Raw genomic sequence first — 27,168 nt, forward strand, 5'->3', positions numbered from 1 at the left:
GTGTTCATTTATTACTATTAGGGTAATCTTACTTAGAAAATTTAAATACTAACTGACCAAGCGCTGACTACAACGGAGCGCGTCTTCTCATGCTGTTACTATAGTTACTATCACTGGCCGGCTACTCACCCGGAGACTTGTTTCGCGGTACATCTATCACATGGCTTATTTTCACAGACAAAAACGAGACGATAACTAAATAAAAACTAGTTTTTAATGACAAAAACCATGACGAAAATCTATTGACATTTTCGTCAACGAATAAAAACTAGACAAAAATGTTAGATAGTGACGATTTGGGAAGCGATCCAGTCAGAACTGATGTCCTGCGTTTGTGGTAGATGCGCACATTTGTACTGTAACGTGCTGATCTACCCAGCGGCACACGGGTTGACATGCGCTGCATGTCTCATAAAACGTTAAAAAATGTAAACGTCTGGGAGAATGAGTAGAGCAGACAGATATAGATCTGAATAAGAGTGACGACGCAAAAAAAGAGCTCTATTCGGTACGGTTTTCTGTGCGCACACACCCGACCCGAAGCGTGCAGCCATGCACATAGACACCTAAGTTATACAGCGCGCGAGTACTGAATTGAGCTCTCTTTCGTGTCTGAATGGACAAATACACACAACATTATGTCGAAATGTCCGTTTTGGAGAGTATTCACGTAAACTATGTTGGTTATGTCTTAAACAGTTTTGAGTGTATCGGATGTGCATCAGTGCAATTGGATCCGCATGTCATTGGACATGATCCGATGTCTTAAAGTGACAGTGGGTAATAAACCTAATAATGCGGTCTGTGTCCTTAATATTGATCAAGCAACAAAAGAAAAAGAGAAAAGCATTCACTGCTCGTTAATAGCTTTAATAATGATTCATTATATTTAATTCATACAAATAAGTATGTCTGCTGCTTGAAAGAATAAAGAATGATGATATTTTTGAGATATGTAGGCTAGTCACCAGTATTTATTTGTTATTTTTTTAATCCAACCAACTCAAAAACGTTTTGAGCTGTATGTATTTTTATCTTAATTTTCGTATATGTAAAAAAAGAAAAAGGAAAAAAAAATATTTGTTCTGCATGAATACAAAAAAGCATTTAACTCCTGTTATTTTTTATTAAATCTGTTTTTTACCTGTTTACAGATAACTACTTTGAATGGAGCTAAATAAATATAATAATATATATCATAAACATTTTAATGGTGTTTTTATTATGTGACTAACAGCTAACAACTATAGATGATAATAACAAAGTACAGAAACAACATGTTTATTTTGGGACGGTTGACATTCACTTTAGGACGGTTCAAATCGTTTTTCAGGACGGTTCCAGGACGGAGGTGAAAAAAGTTAGTCTGGAGCCCTGCCCAATACACTCGGACATTCTCTGCTTCCACGTCCATTGAAATGCATTGCAGTTAGTCAGTTTTCATTCGTCAATACAATTATTAATATAACCCTCCAATGCATAGTTAATGCCCTTTTGGTGACTTCGAGATGGTATATAATCTTTCTGTCTCCAAAAATCATCAATTGCCTCCTGTGAAATGTCTTCTACTGTGACAGCTGCCATAGCGCCTGTTACCGAATGTTGACTGTTTGTCCGAGCGAGTGGAGGGGGCGTGGCTTAGCCATAGGTCAATTGGAAATGTGAACGGCCTTGCAAAAAAATCGGAATTGAGCATTAAGCCCTGCAGTGTGAACGCAGCCTCTGAGTGTACAGTTTAGACTGATTTGCATTGTTCATGTCTTTTCTCAAGTATAGTCAATTTTTGTTTTATGTGTAAGGCTGGGAAGGAGTGAGCAGGTAAGTATGTAAGCATTTACTGTTCCACCCCCTGTATGTTTTGTTTTTGATAGTTAGAGAAGTTTAGTTAAGCGAGACACTACAGGTGAATAGGGTAAAATTTTTAACTAGCAGATATCACCATGAAACTTTCCCAGTTGATTACCTATATTAAGATGAGAAAAAAAATGTATTACAAGTTTTCTGTAAAAACTTTTAATATCTAATTAAACATGCGCTAATTTGCATATATATATAAAAAAAAACGAAATCTGAGTATTGGATAAAGCAAGGTTAAAAATATTTTTTTCATTGTGTTCACATATTAGATGGGAAACAAATTACAGAGGGATTTATGGATATCTACTTTTGTTATCCTGTAATACTGTCAATAGCCTTAAAAAAATATATTGTCGTCATGTTTTTTGGAATAAAATGTTATATAAATCAGGCTAGGAATAATATATTTACAAATCCCTCTGTAAATGTCTTCATAATATAACTAGGTACAAGACTGGACAGTTTGGTGTATATAGGTGCTACTGAAGTGGAGATTTCAGACTTGGAGTATGAGAGAAAAGTCATTTTGAGAAAACGGGCTTTAAAGATTTATCATCAGCCAATGAGATTGCGCATTCAGCCCTTTTACTTTCACGATTGGTTGCTGATAAAAAGGAAATGACCATATTTGGATCCGACAGCATTGTACAGGAGAGAGAGAGCTTTCCAGCGGTGCATGTGATGACAGTGTGCAGGCAGAGATCGTGGAGCAGCGGGATGATTAAGAACGCAAACTTTTGTTGAATTTATGAGAAATCTACAGACGCAAACAGACAAAGTGTAATAAAATAAAGACCTAAATGTGTATTTCAGACTTTTTTTCACCACAAGTCTGAAAGAAGACATGTTATTGAAGACAAATATCCAAAAATCTCAAAATTGACCAGTAAAAAAAAAACGATGTTTTTGCCTGCCGTGCCTCGCCTTAAGGCGTTTCAACACAGAATATTTTGTTTTCTAAGGCCCTGTTTACACCTGGTATTAAGATGTGGTCTGGTCAGTCCGATCACAAGTGGACGACACTGTAGCGACAATGGGTAGAAAGCAACCACCAACTAATCTTCTTTTTGAATATTAATTCAAATTCTCTACTTCTCGATGACTGAGGGGGGAAGATTTGTTCAGAACGTCTCATGATCATCACCGGTCTGACTAATTGAAGGAGCCCCCGGCACTAACACATAACTGGTCAATGGCTAGCTTTGTGGCCTACTACGGACTGGTTAAGATAAAGACAGTGTCCGCACATTCCAGAGTCAAATCACCAAGACCAGAGCCATAAGTCACCCATCCCGGTGCCAGAGAGTCTGCAAAAGACCCTTTAAAAGAAGAATCGACACCAGCAGATGTTACTGAAACCCCCGACAACATTCCTGAACACCTCCTCCTTAAGACCTCTGAACAAACAGAGTTCTGTCTCTTCACCAGAGAACTGATTCTTATCAATAACTATACATAAAATCATTCAAGAACAATTTTCAATGGACTCATGATCAAACAATCATGCAACTACCTAATCCTGGGTTGTTTCCACCACTTATATGCATATAAGATAATATGTTTTGATCCCATTTAATTCAGGTAATAGTTATTATATTAACTATTAGAAGGAGTGAATGAATGAAAGTGTGTACTGTTTCATATCAATGCTATCTTACGAACACAACTAGCAAGATGGCTTGAATGATATCGGTGTAATATGTTTTGATCTTCTTTTAATTAGAAATCATGTCTAAACTGTGGCCCCTGTTCTCTCTGTTAGTAAGGAGAGCACAGATAAGCATGATTTACGATCAGAACTGAAAAGAACGTCACCTCCTAAATTCAGCCAGTGTCTAATTGGCCAGAACTCATCCTGGAGGTTGGACAAAATTTTAGTTTAAAACCTTAGACCCAAAAACAAAGCCCGCTCTCTCTCTGCTCTCGAAGCTCTCTATCGGTTCTCGCTCTGAAGAAGAACTCTCAACAAATGCAGAAAAAGATGAAGATCTAAAGCAAGACTTGTAACCATGTAACTGAAGAGCAGACCAACCCAAATTAACATCAGATGGGTTAGATTCATTTCCAGTCATCTAACTACTCTCCATATCTCATTTCATTTCTTTCTTTGTATTATTTTCCCTTTCCGATTGAAAGTCTCGGTTATAAGTTAAGTTTTGCGGCAAAGCTTCGGACAACGATTCACGGCTGCAAACGAACACTTTCAACTTCAGAGACTTTTCATTCAGCAGCTCCAGCACACCACGTGACTGGAACGCCACAGACATTTATCCAAGCACGAGGAGGCCAGCCGACGGACGAACCAAGGGAATCCCCCTTCTTACGCTACAAAGGGAATTCCAAAAGGAACGCAGAAGACAAGCAAGTACCTCCATGCAGGCTAAAATCTTAACTGGTGTATTTATATAACTTTAATAACCTGCCTAAAACGATAGAAGGGTTAAATTAATGATTGATGGTTCGTTCAGGTCATGTCTAAGTGTATATGGAATCGTGAGATTTCATCCTTTCACTCTTAAACCCACTCTTTCCTCACTCTATCCCTTTCTGCAACGCGTATGAATGTGTATGTGTGTGTGTGCGTGTGTTTGTGTTAGATATTAGCTTTATGTGTTAGTAGCCTATATAATCAATAAAGTATTGTTTGTAGTTAAAAGAGATTACTCGTGTGTGCTTATCAGATTTATTGTCTTGAACTTCGATTTAAGTTACCTATGCTTTTACCCTTAATTTACTTCGTAATTTATTGTTAGCTGGGGATTAATTCTTTCTTGGCCAGGAAGATATTAGAGTTAATACTTGTTTATGCTTTCTGTTCATTGGATGAACTGATAAAATGATCATACTATTGATTCTGCTACAGTAAATTCTGAAAATAATTAAAAATAATTAAAATATTAATTATTGGTCATATTCCGTTATGAACAATAATTAATAATATTTATACGTGGGCGTATAAACGCTACAACACTAAATACAGGGTTTAAAACAATTTGAGCTTGTCCACTTTCGACCACTTCCAGAGGTAGTCGAAAACGCATTCAACCGGATTGCTTTCATAGTGTAGCTTTTTGTGTGGTTGAATGTGTTCGAACAGCCACAAAAAAAACACCTACTCTTTGCCTAATGATTTAATGCGTATACATTATAGGAAGTGTGCTAGCCAGACGGTATTTAAACTGTCGGCTAAAGACCCAAGTTTGAATGAAAAACGTACCAAGCATAATGTTTTCTCACCCACACTCATTTTGTGTGGCATAAGCCCTATTCGACCGCGATTAACTTTACAAGGCAAGGCAAGGCAAGGCAAGGCAATTTTGTACCACAAGATGTCTGTAAGATTAATTTGCACAGGATAAGATATTTCAGTAAAACTAGCAGAAGTGGGAGGGGTAACTCGATTTGCACATCGCCGTCACCCTCCTGTCGACAGGTGCGTATTACGTTGCTTCCTGATATCATGTGCGCAAACACATATAACGTCTCAGGTTACGACTGTAACCTATGTTCCCTGAGAACAGGGAACGAGACACTGCGTCAGAAAGCTATGGGGAACGCCTCCACGTGAACCGGTGTCTGAAACGCTTATCTAATCATGGCAATCCTATTGGCCGGCGACAGCCTATGACATCATCACTAGTGCGACCCGGAAGTATATAAGGGGAGCCTGGAGAACATGTCAACAACTTATCGTCTGAAGGGACTGTTCAGCAGGCATCCCCGAGGCATGGCGAAAAGACACTAGCTGTGTCCCAATGTGAAGGCTGCATCCTTCGAAGGACTGCAGACTTCAAGGATGCAGCCTATGCGTCCTTCGAAGGACGCACCATGTAGCCTTCGTAGGATTTCCTAATTGCGCAACCAGGTGTTTCTGATCACCGTTCCTGGCGCCAAGCAATGGTGCGAGAGGATTGCTGCCATCCTGATAATTCATTTGATATAATTGAGTAAACAGCTATGGAGCCAGAATTGGCTATTGTCATTTTTATATTTTATATTTTACTGGAGGACATGGTGAGGATGTTTCAGCCCCGGCGCTGCCGGGTCATGTATTTTCCGTGTAGCCCTTTTTGAATATAAAACCCAATTGAATATAAAAAAGTCCAGTATTTCTTCCGCTCGTCATCGTTAGCTGTCACAGTTGCCAGGCGACAAGAACAATCCTTCGTAGGCTAGACCGGTCTGAACGCTTCAGATGCGCCCTTTGATTTGGGACGCAGCTGCAGTGTCTCGTTCCCTGTTCTCAGGCAACATAGGTTACAGTCGTAACCTGAGATGTTCCCTTTCGAAAGGGAACTCGCACTGCGTCAGAACACTAAGGGGAACGATCTACCTATGCTGCCATGCTGAGGGGAGTGCATGCCAAATTATGGCTGTGACAAAAATACGTCAAAAAACGGCAGTTTCACTGAAATACCAAAAACACTCCCCCTTCGGGTCACATACAGGCTGTCAGTAACAGTATTCCCTACGGCCACTGCCCAAGCTATAATCCTCAAAGAGGCCTCCGATACATTGAAGGCCTAACAAGGCTGCTCAAAGGCTTTGGAACCAACAACTTCCGTGTAAGGGGTTCCTTTAACCCTCTGGGGACCAAAAACGCGCTCGTGCGTTTTGCTCGTTTTTTTTTTTAGCAATGAAAAATAAACACAAAATGCTCTGTTAATTTTGATCTTTCATTTTCGTGTAATACATCAATCGATCCTGTTCAGTTTCTATTTTTTTTCTGTAGGCTATACTCACAATAAAAATAAAGTGCTTTGCTTTTTGACAAATAAAGAAAAACTAACATGATGCTATTTCTGCCTTCTCTCTCAGTAAACTCCCATTTGAAACGCGTTCGAAAATGATCTATAACTCCGCGAAAATTCAGTCAAACAGGCAAACAGACCCACGGGCATAAAGCTTGAGATCGCAGCTTTTAAATGAAGTAATTTATATAAAAAACAAATATTATCAGCTTCTGTAATCTGTATAAAAAGAGAGCGACTCCAGTCGAGCTCATTACGAGCCATTCAAAAGTAATTTGACCACTCCCCTGAGAGCGCGTGCTATTCAAACGCAAATTCTGAGAACCATTTCAGTCTGTGAAACGCCCCCACATCAGCTGTAAACAAAGAGGCATAATATAGCCTACCTTATGGAGAAAATCTTCCGTGCTGATATGAGGAGCAGATCCCGCTGAGGAGTGAGGTAGGCTAAGTTATCCTTTCTCAAGTGTTAATGTGGAATAACGTTATGGAATAACGTTGTAGGCCTATGTAAACAAAAAGATGAATCGCGTTTCTATAATATGAATCGCGTTTCTGTGAGATGAATGAAGGGTACATATTTGTAAAGACTGTTTAGCCTAAATATGAATCGCGTTTCTGTGAGATGAATGAAGGGTACATATTTGTAAAGACTGTTTAGCCTAAATATGAATCGCGTTTCTGTGAGATGAATGAAGGGTACATATTTGTAAAGACTGTTTAGCCTAAATATGAATCGCGTTTCTGTGAGATGAACGAAGGGTACATATTTGTAAAGACTGTTTAGCCTAAATATGAATCGCGTTTCTGTGAGATGAACGAAGGGTACATATTTGTAAAGACCCAGATAGCAATCGGCCCGAGCTCGGCTGCCCCGCGGCGCCTGCGGCATGCTGGGTACACACCAAAAGATAATCGGGCTGATTTTGGGCCGATTTCCCCCCTTCCGACAATCCTAGCTATGTCCCGATTATCTTGATGGTTTAACAGATTATTTTATCAGATTTTCCCTTGGTGTGAGGTGTGTTAAGAGTGTCCGAACCTGCTCGGAAGAATGTCGGAGCCGCTCCGATCGCGAATCGTAAATATTAAACATGTTTAATATTTAAGATCAGAAATCCTGATGTGTGGGGGGAACCCCCAGATGCTCTGGAGATCATCATGTGGAACAAAACAATATCCAATCAGAAAGCGAGATGATGGAAGCAGGCACGGCGTCATGGGTGGGCCTGACGGGCCTGGGCCCACCCACTTTTCAACAGGCCCACCCAAAAAAACAACAACAAAAAAAACGTAATATATTCAAATTTTGTCAAGAATTATAAAAAATCGTCAATAAGCTCATAATTTGTACTAAAATAGTCTAAATGTTTAGTTTTAAAAACAATTTAAAAAAGCTGGCTATGTCTATTTGGATGTTTCTGCGCAAGTTCAGCAGACAGTGGGGTTCGGGTTTGTTCCGATCAGAGCTCGTGAGTAGAGAGCGCATTTCTGAATATTCCGCTCCGCTCACTCATTCCGTAGCGTCGCTCGCTCAACCAAGAATGGCCTGCTGGTTCGAAAATATGTGGAATAAGGGCTGCCTCCGACTAATTTTTTTTTTTTCTAGTCGACTAGTAGTTGTTAATTTAAGCCATTCATGGACAAATCGCCCCTTTATATTAATTTAATTACTTAGGCTGCTATCCTACAGGATAATAAGCGTTATGACCGCACGCATAAAGCTTGCCACAAAGAACCGGTTAAAGTAATTATGAATGTGTCTAAATTAGCAAGGAGACATTTAATTGTTTAGGAATAAACTGGTGTTTTCTGTGTCGCTGCAAAGATGAAGTTGACAATGCGAGAGAGAAATGCACATTTCATGGATTAGGCTACATAATCAGAGAGTAGGCCTAGCCTATTTATTTTGGTTTGAATATTTTCGTTTAAAAGTAGACATTTCAAGCTTTCTGTAATAGATAACCCATATTTCTCAAATCTGTGAGGCACAAGCTGAGTTTCGGCGCCCTCCAGTTCACGTGCAATGCAAGTGATCGTGCCGGCGCCTTATTACATTGTCTGCTGTATATGCTTGTATATGCTTCTTATTTATTAAATACGGAAAATTGATTGATAAAACATTTATCAAAATTAAGATACAATTTATACAAAACGAAAATCTTTTAAAAGGAGTTTTCTATAAAACAAAACTTAATGAAGTCGTCAAAATCATTTTTTACCAAAAACAGCGCTGTTGCTAGGAGGGCGCCAGCGCCTCTGCCTCGCGAGTGGATGATAGCTCTGAAGACGCCTAGCAATGATATACCTTTAGTGGTAGTATACCTTTAGTTAAGTTATACCTTAATAGTCTTCGTAGCGCGCTATGAGACAATGTTATCGGAAAATGCAGCCCAGTATGATGCGTATGATGCGTAATGGAGATTCCAAAGCGCTCTTCTTTGGTCAGAACCATGGAGAGCGATCGCGAATAGGTCTGTCCTATGCACCGAAACTTTTAACAATGCAACAAAATATTTAAAGAGCATCAAGCTATTAAAATCTATATTATGTATACGCACAGATAATATAACAGTAGGCTATATTAGTCAATAGTTTTGCAGTTTATATATCCAAGCAGTGATTGGATAACGTTTTTTTATTTTTTTTATTTAACGTTTTTAATTTAAGGCCCACCCACAATTGGTCTGGCCCATCCAAAACTGGAATCCTGGCGCCGTGCCTGGATGGAAGACACGGTCATTCTCTCTCTCTCTCTCACACACACACACACACACACTTGCAGGAAGCTTAATGTTAAGATTTAGTATTCATAAGTGTAAATTTCTAGGAAACAAGCCTTTGTTTTTCATTTTAAGTGCAGAAATTTTACAATACCTAAACACAATTGGGTTTGAAAAATAAGAAAGCTGCAAAGTGCGTTTCAATCTGTAAACATTTTCAAATTTTTGTTTAACTTTTAAGTTTGTCACTGTTTATGTATTTGTCTTTTTATGTTTGTTTATCGGCTTTACTCTTTGTACCCCCCTGACTGTAATTCTTAAAATCAAAAAAAAAAAAAAAAAAGATTTAAAAAAAAAAAAGAAGAAGCTGAGTGTTAAGGGTTCAGTGAGGTTCTATAGAGGGATTAAATAACTTTTTCTAAAGAGACAATAAATCCAATAAAGAATAAATAAAGACAATAAAGAATGAATATATTTCTGTATAAAAGGTTATATACAATGGTAGGTACAATGGTTTTTTCACGTGAATTTTCTGTGAAAATCATTCCAAACACTATCGCAATTTCTTCCTGCATGTTGTCTGTCATGCTTATTCTGAAGTCTCACGATATTTTGCGAGATTTCCTGTGTTCATAGTCGAGACCCTGGTTGAAAATCTGTTTGTGTGTGGTGTGCTGTCTTTGTCACATCATGGCACACCACACACTATAGGAGCAAAACGCTTAAATCTAGGATTTTTTGTCCTCATGTTTGTGGTCTGTCACATTTTGAAAATCTTATAAGATGTCAAAAATCTTTTGGTGTGTACCCAGCATTAGACTCGGCATCGGCGTGTGTTAACCGGGCCGATTGTGGCCCGCAGCTCGCTCTGGCACATGCATTTTTGTTACGGCTGTAAAGCACTGGGCCGATTCATGTTCACCGTAACTGGTAACTCGGCTCTAGCTTCTGTATGATCTGGACCACTTCTGGAAATGTCTCGGCTTAGGTTAAATAAAGGATGGTTTTAATGTAGCAATAATTAACATAAAAATTATTTTAAAATTGACGTAAACTCCTGACTGTATTTGTTATACTCGTCGAGTGTCATTTTGCACAGAGCATTCTTTAATATTTATAACCATAGCAAAAATATTTAGTTGTCATGAAGATTCTTTACGTGTATTTTAAACATGCATGGGCGCTTGACATCACTCGCACAGTCACGGTGATTGCAGTCAGTCGCGCATCGGCTGAGTAGTGGCAACCGCAATAAGGCCAAGTCACTTTGCCACCTGCAGGCAGGCATCTATTTGTTAACTTTTGGCTCGTTTACCAATGGTGGGTAACAGAAACAAAATGCCGGACAAAATATGTTTCTACCGGCCAACATAATTTTTAAGATGTAACGTTAGCTATCCTGTGTTTACTTGGGTTGATGGGATGGGTAGCCTACATGCACAACGTCTTGTTAGCAACACTGAGTCTCAAATTCATTTTACTTGCTATTTCAAATGTTTACCAGCAGTGACGGTTAAACTCTGGGCGCTCGGCTCAGATGCGTTTACCAGTATGAAGCCGATTTCAACAGTTGCTGCAGCAAGCGTCAGCACGCATGACGTGTCTCACTTTCGGTGAGATAAAACTCAACGCCTGACTTAAAATCATCCCTTTTCGATCCTGCGTCATTACAGTGAACTTGAGGTAAGTCTTGTGTTCAATTTCCTTAAAAAGCATCAACATTTCATGCCGAGCATAGTTTCAATCGAGTTACGTCGACCTACATATTTCGAACTGTTGCTGAAATGTTGATTGAAATGTAGATGAAACGAAAAGAAAGATTAGGACAACAATATCAAATTTTTGTCTGAGTAAAGTAGTGCAAATGGGGGTAATATGCTACTTTTATGGCGCGAACGAAGCTAATGTTGACTAACGGTAGCTGCGCTGTTTTTGCGCTAGCAGATCATATTTTCGTTCTGCTAGTTGGCAAAGAATTAGTCGCTAGGCTAGACACCATTTTTATTGAATGCAATTTACGTGAATGATATTTACGAGCACAGTCTTTGATCTGTGGAAGAAAATAAAGTGGAACAAATGTTAGCTGGCTTAAGGCCAATTCATACCGCACAGACAAACGCCAACAAACACGTTTTGTCCTAAAGTATGTGCACATTTTGATCCTGTAAGAAAATATTTATTTTACTTATGTAAATAGAGGAATGATGTGGGACTTTGGTCTGCTGAAAGCTGGGTCATGTCTGTTGCTGAGTGAGATCGGGACTCTTATTATGAAAATGAACTGAGGACTCTTATAACGTTAGAGGAGCAGCTGCGCCGGCGACCTCACAGTTGCTGGGGATTATGATTATGCTGACACGTTCGCTCCTGTTTTTACAGGTATGATACAACAACTTAATATGCACACGAGTCCTGTCATTCGTTCATGCTGCAAATATTTTGTGTATTAATGTTCTGGGTTGTGAAGATCTATGTGCAGACCGTCCGCCATTTTGTGAATGCTGTGACATGACGTCGTGAAGTGCATTTAATGGCCTTTTGCACAGGGGCCTGTAACAGATGCACTCTCGACATTTAACAATATAAAACGAGAAGAAAGTTGTGTCTGAAAGCTGCAATCTTTTACTTGTATTGGTTAAAATGAATGAATATCTCGTTTTTCCGTGGGTGCTTGAGTTTGTCGGTGTCTGTCTGTTGGGGCAGTGTGAACATGACACTTATTTTTCATAACATTCTGAATACAACGGCCAACTTTTGTTGGTGACTTTTTTTGTTGGTGTTTGCTGGCGTTTGTCTGCGGTGTGAATTGGCCTCTAGTTGTACTTTTATGGCGCAAACTGAAATCGCACTTTATAGCTAACATCAACATTACCTTTGGCTAAATGCGGTCTGTACAGACAGGTTTGAAAAGTTTATTAGCTACCCTAGGGCTGGGCAATATGGCTGAAAACTGTATCATGATGTAAGCGTTTCATATCGGTCATATCGATAATATTGATATTTTTTATGACCTATTTAAAATAAGGACCAGGAGAAAAATATATTACATTCAACATTTTTATTTTAAACTTAACCTTCCTCTGATTATAATCCCCTCAGTTATAAAGGCAGAAATGTCAACACAACCATGGAAAACAACACCATGGAAGACCATGGAGTCTCAACACCAAGTCTTCTCAGGAGGCTGTGTCTACAGGTAGGAATTCTACAAAGTGATCTCTCTCGGTTTACTCTGACATATCTACATACAATGTTTTGCTACTAATCTGTTATGCCTGCTTTTTCTTGTGTCTTACAGCAATTGCTAAGGAGATCCTTATCCAGCTTGATTCTATCAGAGAGCAGCAGTTGCTCATCCTGATGCAGCTCCTACAAATCTCCAGCAGTTCCAGACTTCACGCTAGACCCAACACATTTTGGCCTCCCACTTTCAACTATTTAGGAGCTACAATGTTTGGAGGAGACATTAAAGAATCCAGAGGAGAAGAAGAATTTGGTGAGTTAAATTATGCATTAATCAGATCATTCCTAAAAGACAGTGCCCACTCTCACTCATGCTATATTCCTTAAATAACTAACGAGTTACATGTCTTTGTTTCAGACTGTTCTCCTTGGAATGGTCGGAGGCATGACTCTTAAAGACACTGTGGGCTGGGTCCTGAAAAGAGCAATGAACACTTCACTGGCGAGACTCATTAAAAGTGTGGTTCTGGGTGAGTGTCAGTTCTGGATAACTGCACTGTGGTGACATCCCAGGGCTCTACAGTGCGACTTTTTTTTTTTTTTTACTGGGTGTGACAGTGACAAAGTATTTAGGAGCACCAGTGCGACTGACCTGATCAGGTTCTATGGGTGCACCCTCCATTGAAACTAGGGCTGTAACGATTCCTCGATTAAAGTCGAGTACTTGATTTAAAAAAAAACTCAATTGCAATTTACCCGTGTTGAGTAACCGGCAAAATACCGGAAGTGGCGCATTCCACAGACGAGAATCCATGAATAACATTATTACACCGTTTTCTAAGGCTACGCGATCTATTTAAAACCATTTACAATCATAATATAGCATTGTGCTATCATGAAATCACAAAGGCTGTGATTTAGTTAAGAATATGCGCTTAAAAAAAAAAAAAAAAGCCCCTGCAAGTAATTTGATTAAATATCGCCTTTTAATGGGTAGGTTAATTTGTCATTGATCAGAAGGTGCTCCTAAATTTTTGACTGTGCTCCTAAACTTTTTAAATTAAAAAGAAATGTAAGTGTAGAGCCCTGCATCCAAATGAAGTTTTGGTGGTTGCTGAGTAACATCACGTGGTCATGCTGCCCTCTTCTATCTTGTGTTTTTCTCAGATGCAGTCCGCCGCAATGCCCTGACCAAAGATTCTACAGAAGAGGAAACAGAGCTGCTCATCACCAGGTGGCTGTGGCTAGCCTCTGATAGGGATGCTGGCCGAAGCCAGAGGGCGAACAGGCAGACAACTCAAAAACGCGGTGGGCCAGAATTAAATGTTTCAAAGTTAAAAATTTTGATATTAGAAAATGGTATTTGAACTCCTTGATTCTACATTAATGCTGTGATATTTCTATTCTATTCTATTCGTTTCAATTCAAATCTGTTATTAAAAAGTGTGTGCGTAGACAACTCAAACGCAGTGGGACAGAATTAAATGTTTCAAAGTTAAAAATGTTGATATTGGAAAATGGTATTTGAACTCCTTGATTCTACATTAATGCTGTGATATTATTTATATTCTATTCTTTTCAATTCAAATCAAATCTGTTATTAAAAAGTGTGTGTGCATAGACAACTAAACGCAGTGGGCCAGAATTAAATGTTTCAAAGTAAAAAATGTTGATAATGGAAAGTTGTATTTGAACTCCTTGATTCTACATTAATGCTGTGATTATTATTTCTATTCTATTCAAATCTGTTATTAAAAAGTGTGTTTATCCTATTTTTGTAGTGTGGTCTAATAAAAAATGCATTAAACATGAAACCTGTCTTCCTTGTGCTGTTTTACTTTCTGTTTATCTTGCATAAATAACGGCTGCTAAGCAATTTTAGTATTAACCTGATATGAATGGAAATCAAAGTTAAAATAAGCCCAAATAAGGAACGGGATTGGAGGCGAGCTTATGTCCTCTCACTCGGGGTTCCGCAATCGGGCCGCGTTAAAACCGAGCGCTTGGCCGAGTGTCTTTAGCCTTAATCGGGCCGCGTTAAAACCGAGCGCTCGCAGAGCAATCGGACCTAGATTCATGCCGAGGATCGGCCGATTGTTTTAGCCTTAATCGAGCCGCTTTCGGCCCGCACAATTTTTGCTAGCTGGGGACTGTTTAGCCTAAATATGAATCGCGTTTCTGTGAGATGAATGAAGGGTACATATTTGTAAAGACTGTTTAGCCTAAATATGAATTGCGCGTCTGTGTGTGAAAGAATAAACTGCTTTGCTATAGCCTACTGAGATGAGTAAAAATCGACTGAAATATGTTGAAATAAAATGTATTTGTATAAGCAACGTATTAAACTGCAAATTAACATTTATAGGCTATGCCCTAATATTTCATAAAAACAACGTTACAGTCAGGCGAAGTATGAAAGACAACATTTTGTTGACTAGATTTGGGTACAGTTTTTACTGTAGAATATACTGTCACATCAAATAAGCTTTTCTGCTCATATATATAAAATACTATTTTGTCAAAAATAAAGTCATAGACTAAGATGTTCCAATGTTGGCTATATTCAAACTAATGAATACATATGATAAAATGTAGGCCTATAATCTTTTTTTTTTTTTTACAAAGAAAGAGTACTTTTTTGCAGAAATATTGCTGAAATTGTAATTATTGTTGTAATTGTAACCTTTTTAATAAAATAGCAAAACATATTTACAAGATAGATGTAAGCAAAATCTTAAATGGTCAATATAAGTCTTCTTCAAAATATATATTTTGTCCTTGCATTGTGGCTCAGTCAGTGTCACACCTGAATGAATGGCTAATTATGCAGAGTCATTATGCAGAGTGGGTGGGACTAAGGTGTAAACTACTCCTCCCCCTCGCATATTGGCTTTCCAAGCAAAACCTGTTTTACACCATTTAAATCAATGTATTTTTTTTTTGTGAACGATAAAGCAAGACTATTTTCACATAATTTTGAAGCTAGAACTCGAAGAGAAAACATCCATTAGTCAAAAGTCTTGTGGGCACATATTTTGTATGAGTTTTGTGGTCTTATTTCAGCAACTTTCATTTTTATTTTTTTAAATAACCATGCATAAACATTATTCTCTTAAAAATACAAACATCTACATACATGTTGCTCGCATATTATGGTAGGCCTGTTTGTGCTATATAGAGTGAATTTACACCTTTGCCATTAACATGTTTATAAATAACTGAAAAAAGCACAAATGTCAGAGCATGTCAGAACATCTCAAGGGCCCCAAAAACAGCTTGGTCCCCAGAGGGTTAAGGGAATATAGCCAGGGGGTCCAAAGGAGTCCCGTCTAGTCACTTTCTGAGGGGGACATGAAGTCAACCCCACATGCCACCAGGGAGGCTGACCTGGTCTAATTTAATGACCTAGTCTTGCCAACAACCTGTCTGTTTCCTAAACAGAGTCTCTAACATAGTTTGCCTCACCTGTGGAGGCATCCCATAGGGAGGACTGCAGATAGTCAAGTCAAGTCATCTTCATTTATATAGTGCTTTTAACAATGTAGATTGTTTCAAAGCAGCTTTACAGAGATAAACGTATAATTTAAGGTAACAGAGATTGTTTTGGCTTTATAGCGGTTCTTTAATAAAGTTATTTTCCAGCTAAATTTAGTTTTGATTGATTCGCTTCTGTCGCAACGATCATTTGTTATTAAATTAGGGGGCGCTAAGACGACACCATTCTCTCTACACAGACTTTAAACGCGAACCTGTGATAAACGCTGATGGCGTTCATAGTTATGTGCGTTTGAATATATGTGCGCAGGTTTGTAATTCCCTACAAACCAAGCCTAAACAAAGTACTGGTCTTTCCTTATAAATTTTTATACAGAATTTTATTTTATTTTGTCACTTCGGGGTAGGTACGCAAAACGAATTTTCCCGACAACGTTTTATCTGTAGAGTGGTAAAGGTATCCTCCATAGGGAGAGACTAGTTGGCACTTCAGCACTGCGCTGACATCGGGTCCAGGCGAAGGTCCTTCCTGATCCAGGCGATACGGCCTGGATCCGGCAGGCTGCGGGAAAACCTCGGGATAAACAAAGACACTAAAATTAGCGTAGGTGCCATTCTTCTTATGATGTAACGAGTACATCAGGATTTATGGGAAGTGTTCCCAGTTCCGGCTGACCTAATCTATGCAGCCTAACATTGAATTATAGAAGTCTATAATGTATTATGTGAATGGTAGGTCAAAGAGATGTGTCTTTAATCTAGCTTTGAACTGACAGAGTGTGTCTGCTTCCCGGACAATGGTAGGAAGACTGTTCCAAAGTTTTGGTGCTAAATAGGAAAAGGATCTACCACCAGCAGTCGATTTTGATATTCTAGCTATTATTAACTGGCCGGAATTTTGAGATCGCAATAGACGTGAAGGACTATAATGCGTTAAGAGCTCGCTCAAGTACTGCGGAGCTAAACCATTTAGTGCTTTGTAAGTAATCAGCAATATTTTTAAATTGATGTGATGTTTAATAGGCAGCCAATGCAGTGTTGACAGAACTGGACTAATATGGTCATACTTCCTGGTTCTGGTAAGAACTCGAGCTGCTGCGTTTTGAAATGAAAGCTCTAGCATTAAGTTCTGCCAGGAAGACTTAATTGTTACGTCACTCTACTTTTTATCTATCCAATCACATTCCAACACTTGTGGTATATAAGATCGGTACTTACTCATGTTTGAGTTCGCAGGTGCTGACGCTTCAATTCACCACCATCCTCCCCACCTCCTCCAAATTGAATCCTTCCCTCATCCTCCTCACCACCACCACCAGGATGGTCCCTTCCATACCTCACAGGGGTCGGCTGCGCCCCTGCCTTGATCTTCAGGCAGGATATGCAGAGTCCGGACCCTCAGATTACGAGCTACGGACGGGGCCTACGCCAAAGAACTTTATTGCTTGCTGGGTTGCTAATAAATGGTTAATTGTCACAGTATTTAGTCTCCCGAGTCTTTCTGGTAGAACTAGCTGTAGTTTGTTTATTAAGCGTGCAGGGCAACCACCCAGTAGAGCATTACAATAATCTAGCCTTGATGTCATGAACGCATGAACTAATTGTTCCGCATTTGTCAATGAGAGCATATGGCGTAATTTAGATATATTTTTAAGATGGAAAAATGCAGTTTTACAGATACTAGACACGTAACTTTCAAATGAAAGATTGGTATCAAAGAGCACACCCAGGTTCCTAACCAACGACGAAGACTTAACAGAGCAGCCATCAAGTGTTAGACAGTATTCTAGGTTATTACGTGAGGAAGTTTTTTGTCCAATAATTAGAATCTCTGTTTTTTCAGAATTTAGAAGTAGGAAATTACTAGTCATCCAATTTTTTATATCAGCTATGCATTCCGTTAATTTTGTGAATTGGTAGTTTCGTTAGGTTTTGGAGAAATATACAGCTGAGTATTGTCAGCATAACAGTGAAAGCTAATTCCATGTTTCCTAATGATATCTCCTAATGGTAGCATGTACAGAGTGAACAGCAGCGGTCCTAGTACTGAGCCTTGTGGTACGCCATACTGAACTTGTGTTCGATAAGACATCTCTTAATTTACTGTTACAAACTGATAACAGTCAGATAAGTATGATGTAAACCATGCTAGTGCAATTCCACTAATGCCAACATAGTTTTCTAGTCTATTTAAAAGAATGTTGTGGTCAATGGTGTCAAATGCAGCACTAAGATCAAGTAACACTAATAGAGAGATACAACCACGATCGGATGATAAGAGCAAATCATTTGTGACTCTAACGAGAGCTGTCTCGGTACTATGGTACGGTCTAAATCCGGACTGAAAATCCTCACAGATATCATTTCTTTCAAGAAAGGAACACAGTTGTGAGGATTCTGCTTTTTCTAATATCTTTGACAGAAAAGGCAGATTCGAGATTGGCCTGTAATTGACTAATTCTGTAGGATCAAGTTGCGTTTTTTTAACAAGCGGTTTAATCATAGCCAGCTTAAAGGTTTTTGGTTCGTATCCTAGAGACAAAGACGAATTAATGATATTAAGAAGAGGATCTATGACCTCTGGGAGCATCTCTTTCAATAGCTTAGTCGGAATAGGGTCTAACATACATGTTGTCGATTTAGATGAATTAACGAGTTTGCAAAATTCTTCCTCTCCTATAGCAATAAATGAATCATTTTTTTCCTCAGGGAGACTACAATGCTCTCCCTGATGCGATACTGTAGTAGACGATTGCATAGTTATAATTTTGTCCCTGATATTATCAATCTTATAAGTGAAGAAGTTCATAAAGTCATTACTGCTGTGTTGCTTGGAAACTTCTGGGCTTGAAGCTTTCTTTTTCGTTAGTTTAGCCACTGTTTCAAATAAATACCTAGGATTATGTTTATTTTCTTCTAATAGGGTTGAAAAATAAGCAGATCTAGCAGCTTTTAAAGCCTCTCTGTAAGTAATCGAGCTCTCCTTCCATGAAATCCGAAATACCTCTAGTTTTGTTTTCTTCCAGGTGTGCTCCATTTTTCTGGCTGCTCTCTTAAGGGCCTGAGTGTGCTCGCTGTACCACGGCGTTGGACTATTTTCTTTAATCTTCTTTAAGCGCAACGGAGCAACTGTGTCTAAAGTGCTGGAAAAGAGAGAGTTAAAAGTTTCTGTTGCAATATCAAGTTCTTCTAAGCTATCCGGGATGCTGAGATGATGAAACTGATCAGGAAGATTATTGATAAAGCAATCTTTGGTGGCAGAAGTGATAGGTCTAACATATTTATAACACGGAGTCGGCTTTGCAGCCTTGGATAAATGTAATTTACATGACACTAGATAATGATCTGAGATATCATCGCATTGCTGCAGAATTTCAACGGCATCAACATCTATTCCATGTGATAATATTAGATCTAGAGTATGATTACGACAATGAGTAGGTCCTGACACATGTTGTCTAACTCCAATTGAGTTTACAATGTCTTTAAATGCCAATCCCAATGCATCTTTTTCATTATTTCTATATAAAAATCACCAACAATTAGTACTTTATCTGCAGTCAATATTAATTCTGATAGAAAGTCCGCAAATTCTTTGATAAAGTCTGTATGGTGCCCTGGTGGCCTGTATACAGTAGCCAGGACAAATCTCAAACGTGATTTATCGTTTACACTATATATTTTTACATTAAGCACCAACACTTCAAAATAATTATATTTAAAACTTGATTTCTTAGTGGTTTTGAAAATATTACTATAAATTACAGCAACACCTCCCCCTTTGCGTTTCAGTCGAGGTTCATGTTTATAACTGTAATCTTGTGGGGGTTGACTCATTTAAAGTAATGTAATCGTTTGGTTTTAGCCAGGTTTCTGTCAAACACAGCACATCTAGGTTATTATCTGAAATCATATCATTAACAATGAGTGCTTTTGGAGTAAGTGATCGAATATTCAGCAACCCAAGCTTTAGCATTTGCTCATCTGTATTATATCTGTTTTTTATTTGTTGAACATCAGTTACATTTTTAACCTTAGATGGGTTTGGACGTTTTTTGGATTTCCAAATTCGGGGAACAGACACAGTCTCTATATGATGATATCTAGGTGAAAGAGGCTCTATGTGATGGGATTTATCTGATCTTGGTGACGCGAGGCCTCTAGCAGACAGTCGGTTAAGCCAGTCTGTCTGCTTCCTGACCTGGGGGCTCATTTATAACCGTTGCGTACACACAAAACAGGCCCTGAAAGAGGCGTACGCCACTTCCGACGCATAAGTTGTGATTTATAAAAACAAACTTGACGGGAAAATTTGCGCACCTGCACGCAAACTCTTACCCATGCGTACAAACTTTTTGGAGATGGAGCAGTTTGGCGACAACGATGGTGAGCTGGAGTTAAATGTCTTTTTGGTCACTTTTAGACAGAAAATCTAAAGACATATACAGAAAGATAATACAAAATATAATTTCACTCACCAAGCCTATCACTTGAAGCAAATATCCATCCCTTCTTAAATGTCCGTGCCAGCGAGCGCGTTGGGCCGTTTAGTGAAACTGATGCAAATAACAGTTTAAATAAATAAAATAATGATTTAAACTATGTTTTACTTCTGATATAAACATTTAGATTAAATATGCCATTCAAATTAATGGAGTTTAACACTTAAACATGAAATCATTACTGAGAAGTTACAACATTTTTTTATATTCAATCAATATAAATATTTGTTGTGGATGCGATGTTTTTGAACACTTTTCCTGTGGCGTGCTGTGTTTTAATGTTTTAACCACAGAGATAATTGCTTATCATGATAATACCAGATTGTCTGAGAAAATAGTTTTGTGCAAATAATGCCCAAGGCCTATCTGTTTCCATTAAAAATATAAATAAATTAAAAATACAATTCGGCCAGTGGAAAAGATTGAGAAAACTTTCTCTGAAATGTTTTTTACACTATTTGATTTATGTATTCAAAAACAAGCCAAGATATAGGCAACTACTTGATTTTTATTAATGTAATGTGTCTTGTACTTGAGACCCCAGGTGCCCAATTTGTCATTTTTTATCTCTAAGACTATGAGCCAAATTACTAGAGAGAAGAGCAGCACCATCCCAGGACGGATGAATACCATCTCTTTTCAACTGGTCAGGTTTGCCCCAAATTGTTTAATTTGTTTAATTCAAATGGGCGAGACATGCAAGTATCAAACTTAGTCTCATTATTTGATACATTAAGTATCCTTACCCCTTTTAAAGAAGGGCATGTTAGAACTAAACTGATGGTTTGCTCAAGGCTGTTGATCTGCTGAATTTCAAACAATGCTATAACTTCTTGCTTTCCTGTATTCTGCTTCAGCTCTCTTTCCCTTGGTAAACTGTATGCATGTATGTGTATGAGTAGTTTAAGTGTTTAGACTAGTTAATAAAATCTTGTTCATGTCACACATAAAGTTGTCCGTGTCTCAAGCTCATATCTGGAGTCACTAATCATATAGATTTTGACTGCTTGCTCTTAGTAGTTCTGTAAATTAAGAAAGACATTTCCCATGCCCCGGAAATGTACATTTCTTAGAGTTAATAAACAATTAATCCCGAGTGTTCACGGGACAAACAGGTTAATTGATTGTAATATTAATTTACGACATTAAGTTAATTATATTAACTGATCCAAATATTCATAATCAATTATAACCGGTTATTATTGATTATTAATATTGCATAGAGCAAATTTGCTACACCCCATTATTGAACACCCTGATCTAAAGACAGAGACTTGAACAGTCACATAACTTTGTGCCATTCCTGAAACATATACATACCTGTCATTTCCAAGGTGTTTGATTTTTCATTTTAGCATGTTCATGTACAGAGACTCATGTGAATGTTGAAGTCAGCAGGACTCATCAGTGGCATATGGTCCCTGTAAAAAAAACAAAAAAAAACAAAACAATTGTGACCATGCTAATGTCAAGAGAAACTATAGGGCTGTACGATTTTGGGAATACCTTTTCAATTTTTCTGGTTAAAATTGCAATTTAAAATGTACAAAACACACACACACACACATATATACATATATATATATAGATATATATATAAAATGAATACCAGGTGTGTTGTGCCTTGTAGGCATACACATATAGGGCAGCTTACACTTATAGGCTGCAAGCCTATAGCATGCAGCCTATAAATCGTTAAAAATGAACACTTCAGTAACACTGCACTAGAGAAAAATATAGCCTATGGATTATCATATGTTACTTCAAATGTTTCCATTCATTATAGCGTTATGAAATGAGATTGGAGTAAGTAAAACATGAAGCCTAATGTTTGGCGCGTTTTGCTTTTCACATGCACAGCGCGATTGACTCAAACTCACAGCGCGTGCAGAGAACATTTACTAAGCGATTGAGCTGCTGCAAACTATGAAACATTATTGTTACCACATTATACATATCTACGTTTGAGCAGATATCCACAAACACAGTATTTAACAGTAAACACTGGTCTAAAGATTATAATATTCACCATAGTAGAGTAAACACTCATACTAGCCTACTTTTATATTATGCTGTGTTTTATTATCGAACATAAAAACATCCTCGTGTCATACATGTATATAAATTTAGCATTAGGCTTCACGTTTTTACTCCAATCTCATTTCATAATGTACATTTTAGTCTGGCACCAGTTTGACTAGTTGCTACAATGTAAAGTTTATGCAACAATAACATGCTTACTGTTATGAGTGGACATGTCTTACCTTAAACTTATGTCTCACGTCAGTGTGACAAGCATTCGCAGAGCTACAGATAATTTTCTGTCTCGTTTCAGAATGAACTTCCCATTGAGAGAGATGGCAGAATGCGCATCATGTTTATTTTCTTTATTTTACGAAAAGCACAACATTATGTTTTTATTATGAGTGTACACAAATAAAAGAAGACATTTAACAGTTTTGAATGATGTATAACACTTATATATAAGATCAAAATCAACAGAGTATTTTGAGTCTCTTTTGCACTGATAAGAAAAAAAGCGAGCTGGTATCGCCGGCCCGACCGCTGACCCCAGAGGGTTAAAGCAAGGGGAGTACAATCTTACGCTACAAGGACTATCAAGGAGGCCTACTGTAAGGCCTACTTCTTCGAATGTCACGGGCGTCAGCCCAGGCAGTGCTTCGGCTCTAAGGGAGCATACTCAACCATCCCAAGTGGGAGGGAGTAACTAATCTGTCTCTACCTGAGCCTGGGTGGTGAAGGGTGATATCATAAAAGCCATGGGTAGCAACGTACTCTAAATAAAGACCCTAACAAGGAATACTATCAGCATGACCCTGAGGAATGTATCAGGGTCTTGTATCTTGTATTTTTTACAAGACAGATTGTACATTTTCTATTAAACCCAAGGAAATGGAGGCCACATTAAGTGGCCAGCGACATTCAGCCTTATGACTTGGATTATTTTATTCAAGGGGCTCAGCGGAAAAAAATACTTTTTCAATTGTAAGGCATAGCTTGATAAACTAGGGCGGAGGCCTGAGCATACTGCTTCTTACTTTCTAGAGAGAAAAGGCCTGACAACGCCCATGAGATATCTGCATGGGAGACTTTTTGAAGATAGCCTGCTACTTATGCTGCTATCTACCCTGTAACACCACTAGCATTTTTACGCCTAGTGCAAAAGGCGGGCCTTGGCTAGACGACTCTTGTAGTAAGAGAAGGCCAGTACTAGGAACAACTAGATTTACAGGAATAATTTATCCTGATGGGCTCTAGCTCTAAGGAACCTACACTCAGATACTGAGAGGCTTGAGGCGAGAATGCTTAGCAAATCACCACCAATTTCCTAGTTACTAATCCTAAACCATAAATCGAGTTGGCCCCATGTGGGCCGACACACAAATATAAAGTTCAATTCAATTCAATTCAATTCAAATTTATTTGTATAGCACTTTTCACAATACATATTGTTTCAAAGCAGCTTTACAGAAAGTGCATTTCAGAATGTACATAGAAAAATAAAGTTAGTTAATCATGTATTAATTTAGGGCATAACATCGCTGGCGTCGAGTCGTCTCTTCACAGGCGTTGAGTCGTCCCGAGATAACAACAGAAAAGCAGATGGGAAATAATTAGCATAGCTGCTGTTCATAATATTAATGCATTTGATCCGATTTAACTGTAGTATATAAGGTAAGTATTATGTGAATGCTTGGCTAAAGAGATGCGTCTTTAATCTAGTTTTAAACTGGGACAGCGAGTCTGAGCCTCGAACAATATCAGGAAGACTAATCCAGAGTTTAGGAGCTAAATGTGAAAACGCCCTCCCTCCTTTAGTGGACTTAGATATCCTAGGAATGACCAGAAGCCTCGAATTTAGTGATCTTAAAGAGCGCGATGGATTGTAGGGCGATAGAAGATCCGTTAGATACACTGGAGCTAAACCATTTAGGGCTTTATAGGTCAGTAGCAATACTTTGTAATTGATACGGAACTTAATAGGTAACCAATGTAGAGATGATAGAATTGGTGTTATATGATCATATTTTCTTGATCTAGTAAGAACTCTAGCGGCGGCATTTTGGACTAACTGTAGCTTGTTTATTGAGGATGCAGGACAACCAGCTAATAAAGCATCACAGTAATCTAGTCTCGAGGTCATGAATGCATGAACTAATTTTTCTGCATCAGAAACTGATAGCATGTTACGTAGCTTAGCAATGTTTCTAAGGTGGAAAAAGGCTGTTCTTGTAACATATGAAATATGATTTTCGAAAGACAAGTTGCGGTCTAGTATAACACCCAGGTCTTTTACTGTAGTGGATAAAGTAACAGGACATCCTTCTAAATTAAAGTTGTATTGCAAGAGGTTTTGTGGGCAGTTTTTTGGACCAATAAGTAATACCTGAGTTTTAAGTTTTATCTGAATTTAATAGCAGAAAATTACACGTCATCCAGTATTTTATATCTTTAACACACTCTGTCAATTTAGATAATTTAGTGTTTTCATCTGGTCGTGATGAAATATATAATTGAATGTCATCAGCATAACAGTGGAAATTAATTCCATGTTTTCTTATAATATTACCAAGTGGCAGCATATATATTGAGAATAGCAGAGGGCCTAACACAGATCCTTGCGGCACTCCATAGTTTACTGACGTTATCTTCAATTTTTCTCCATTTAAACAGACAAAATGGTAGCGGTCTGATAACGTCTGATACGATCTAAACCAGTTTAATGCCTGTCCCTGAACACCAGTGTAATTTTGTAGTCGATCTAAGAGTATTTTGTGATCTATAGTGTCGAACGCAGCGCTAAGATTGAGTAAAACTAGTACTGAGATACAGCCTTGGTCAGAAGCTAGAAGTAAATCATTTGTAATTTTAACGAGCGCAGTTTCAGTGCTATGATGCGGCCTGAATCCTGACTGAAATTTTTCATAGATATCATTTTCTTGCAAGAAAGAGCACAACTGAGCGGACATAACCTTTTCTAGTATTTTAGACATAAATGGAAGATTTGAAATGGGTCTGTAATTTGCTAGGTTATTATGATCTAATTGTGTTTTCTTAATGAGAGGTTTTATAACTGCCAACTTGAATATTCTTGGAACATGACCTAAAGTTAAAGACAAGTTAATAATATTGAGAAGAGGCTCTTCCACTACAGGTAACACTTCTTTCAGTAGTTTAGTGGGTATTGGATCTAATAAACATGTTGTTGGTTTAGATGCAATGATAAGTTTATTTAGCTCTTCCTGTCCTATAGTTGTAAAGCGCTGTAGTTGTTCTTGTGGGGCGTTAACTGAGGCTGAATCATAAGACACCATTAAAGATTGTACATTTACAATTGTGTTTCTGATGCTTTCTATTTTCTCAGTGAAGAAATTCATAAAATCATTACTACTAAACTGTAACGGAATATTTTGCTCAGGTGATGTCTGTTTATTTGTTAGTCTAACCACGGTGTTAAATAAAAACCTTGGATTATTTTGGTTATTTTCTATTAGTTTGCGGAGATGCTCAGCCCTGGCTGCTTTTAGGGCCTTTTTATAATGTGACATGCTGTCTTTCCACGCGATTCTAAAGACCTCTAAATTAGTTTGTTTCCATTTACGCTCTAAATTACGAGCTGCTTTAGTTTTCTCTCTAACCTTTTTTAATCTAATTGGTGCAACAATGTCTAATGTACTAGAGAAAATGGTGCTCATAGTGCTAGTCATTTCCTCTAGTTCATCTGTTTGTTTGGGTTCACTGAGCAGCTGAGATAGATCAGGTAAGCTACTTGAGAATCTATCTATAGTGGTTGGAAGGATTGTTTTGCCTGGTCGATAGCGTGGCGCAACATGACAAATTTCAGCAGTACGTAGAATGCAAGTTACTGTACCATGTAATGGTCAGTGACATCATCACTTTGCGGTATAATATCTATATCGGTTGGATTGGTTCCATGTGATATAATTAAAACTAGTGTATGATTAAGACGGTGAGTGGGACCAGTGACGTTTTGCTTGACCCCAAAGGAGTTTGCAAATATGCAAATATTGCATCATAATAAGTGTAATTGTGATTGTCAAAACATTTGGTAACTAAATAGAATTTTATGAAGTTTAGTGACAACATGTTACAATGTTTACAATGTACAATGACTGGTAGTATACAGTTTTTATTATTGCTTGACAAAAATTTCAAGATTTCAATTCCATTCTTGTGATTTGATTCCAATTTTGATTCAATATTGACTAATTTGGATACATGTTTATTTTAAATTTTATTTTAAAAAATTATCTCACCTAATGCTCTAAACATAGAGGGCCTAATCTGCTGGTATTATTAAAGGTTAAAAATAACAAATTAAATATAATGCAGTTTTTGTTATAATAACAATTATTTAATGGCATAAGTAAAAATATAATAAATATGTAATATAGTGCTCAGCAAAATCTCCTCTCAAGCTATTTTTTCTATTCAATTAACATGCTATGGTCATTAAATGGCTTTCCTGAGGTAAATGTAACGTTATGTGACATAAATGTTCTCCTGCTGTTATATATTGACCTCTTTCAGTGGTTGAAAAACACTAATTGGTCGATATTATGTATACTTTCGGTAAGTTGTACTGCATCTTTAAATAAAAAAGTAACAGATGAT

General features: G+C 37.9%; 2 long non-coding RNA genes across 2 annotated transcripts; both read left to right on the forward strand.

Annotated features, from left to right (window-relative positions):
• Window positions 1-10,707: 10,707 nt before the first annotated feature.
• Window positions 10,708-12,732, forward strand: LOC311285266. The gene is made up of 3 exons (XR_014626327.1): window positions 10,708-11,014; window positions 12,431-12,527; window positions 12,630-12,732. It is a non-coding gene; the product is annotated as an uncharacterized lncRNA (long non-coding RNA).
• A 12-nt stretch (window positions 12,733-12,744) lies between these two features.
• On the forward strand, window positions 12,745-14,183 carry LOC311285273. The gene is made up of 3 exons (XR_014626330.1): window positions 12,745-12,827; window positions 12,933-13,044; window positions 13,682-14,183. It is a non-coding gene; the product is annotated as an uncharacterized lncRNA (long non-coding RNA).
• The last annotated feature ends 12,985 nt before the right edge of the window (window positions 14,184-27,168 follow it).

This window comes from Rutilus rutilus (genome assembly GCF_951802725.1).
Source record: "Rutilus rutilus genome assembly, chromosome: 2".
NCBI classification, from domain to species: Eukaryota; Metazoa; Chordata; class Actinopteri; order Cypriniformes; family Leuciscidae; genus Rutilus; species Rutilus rutilus.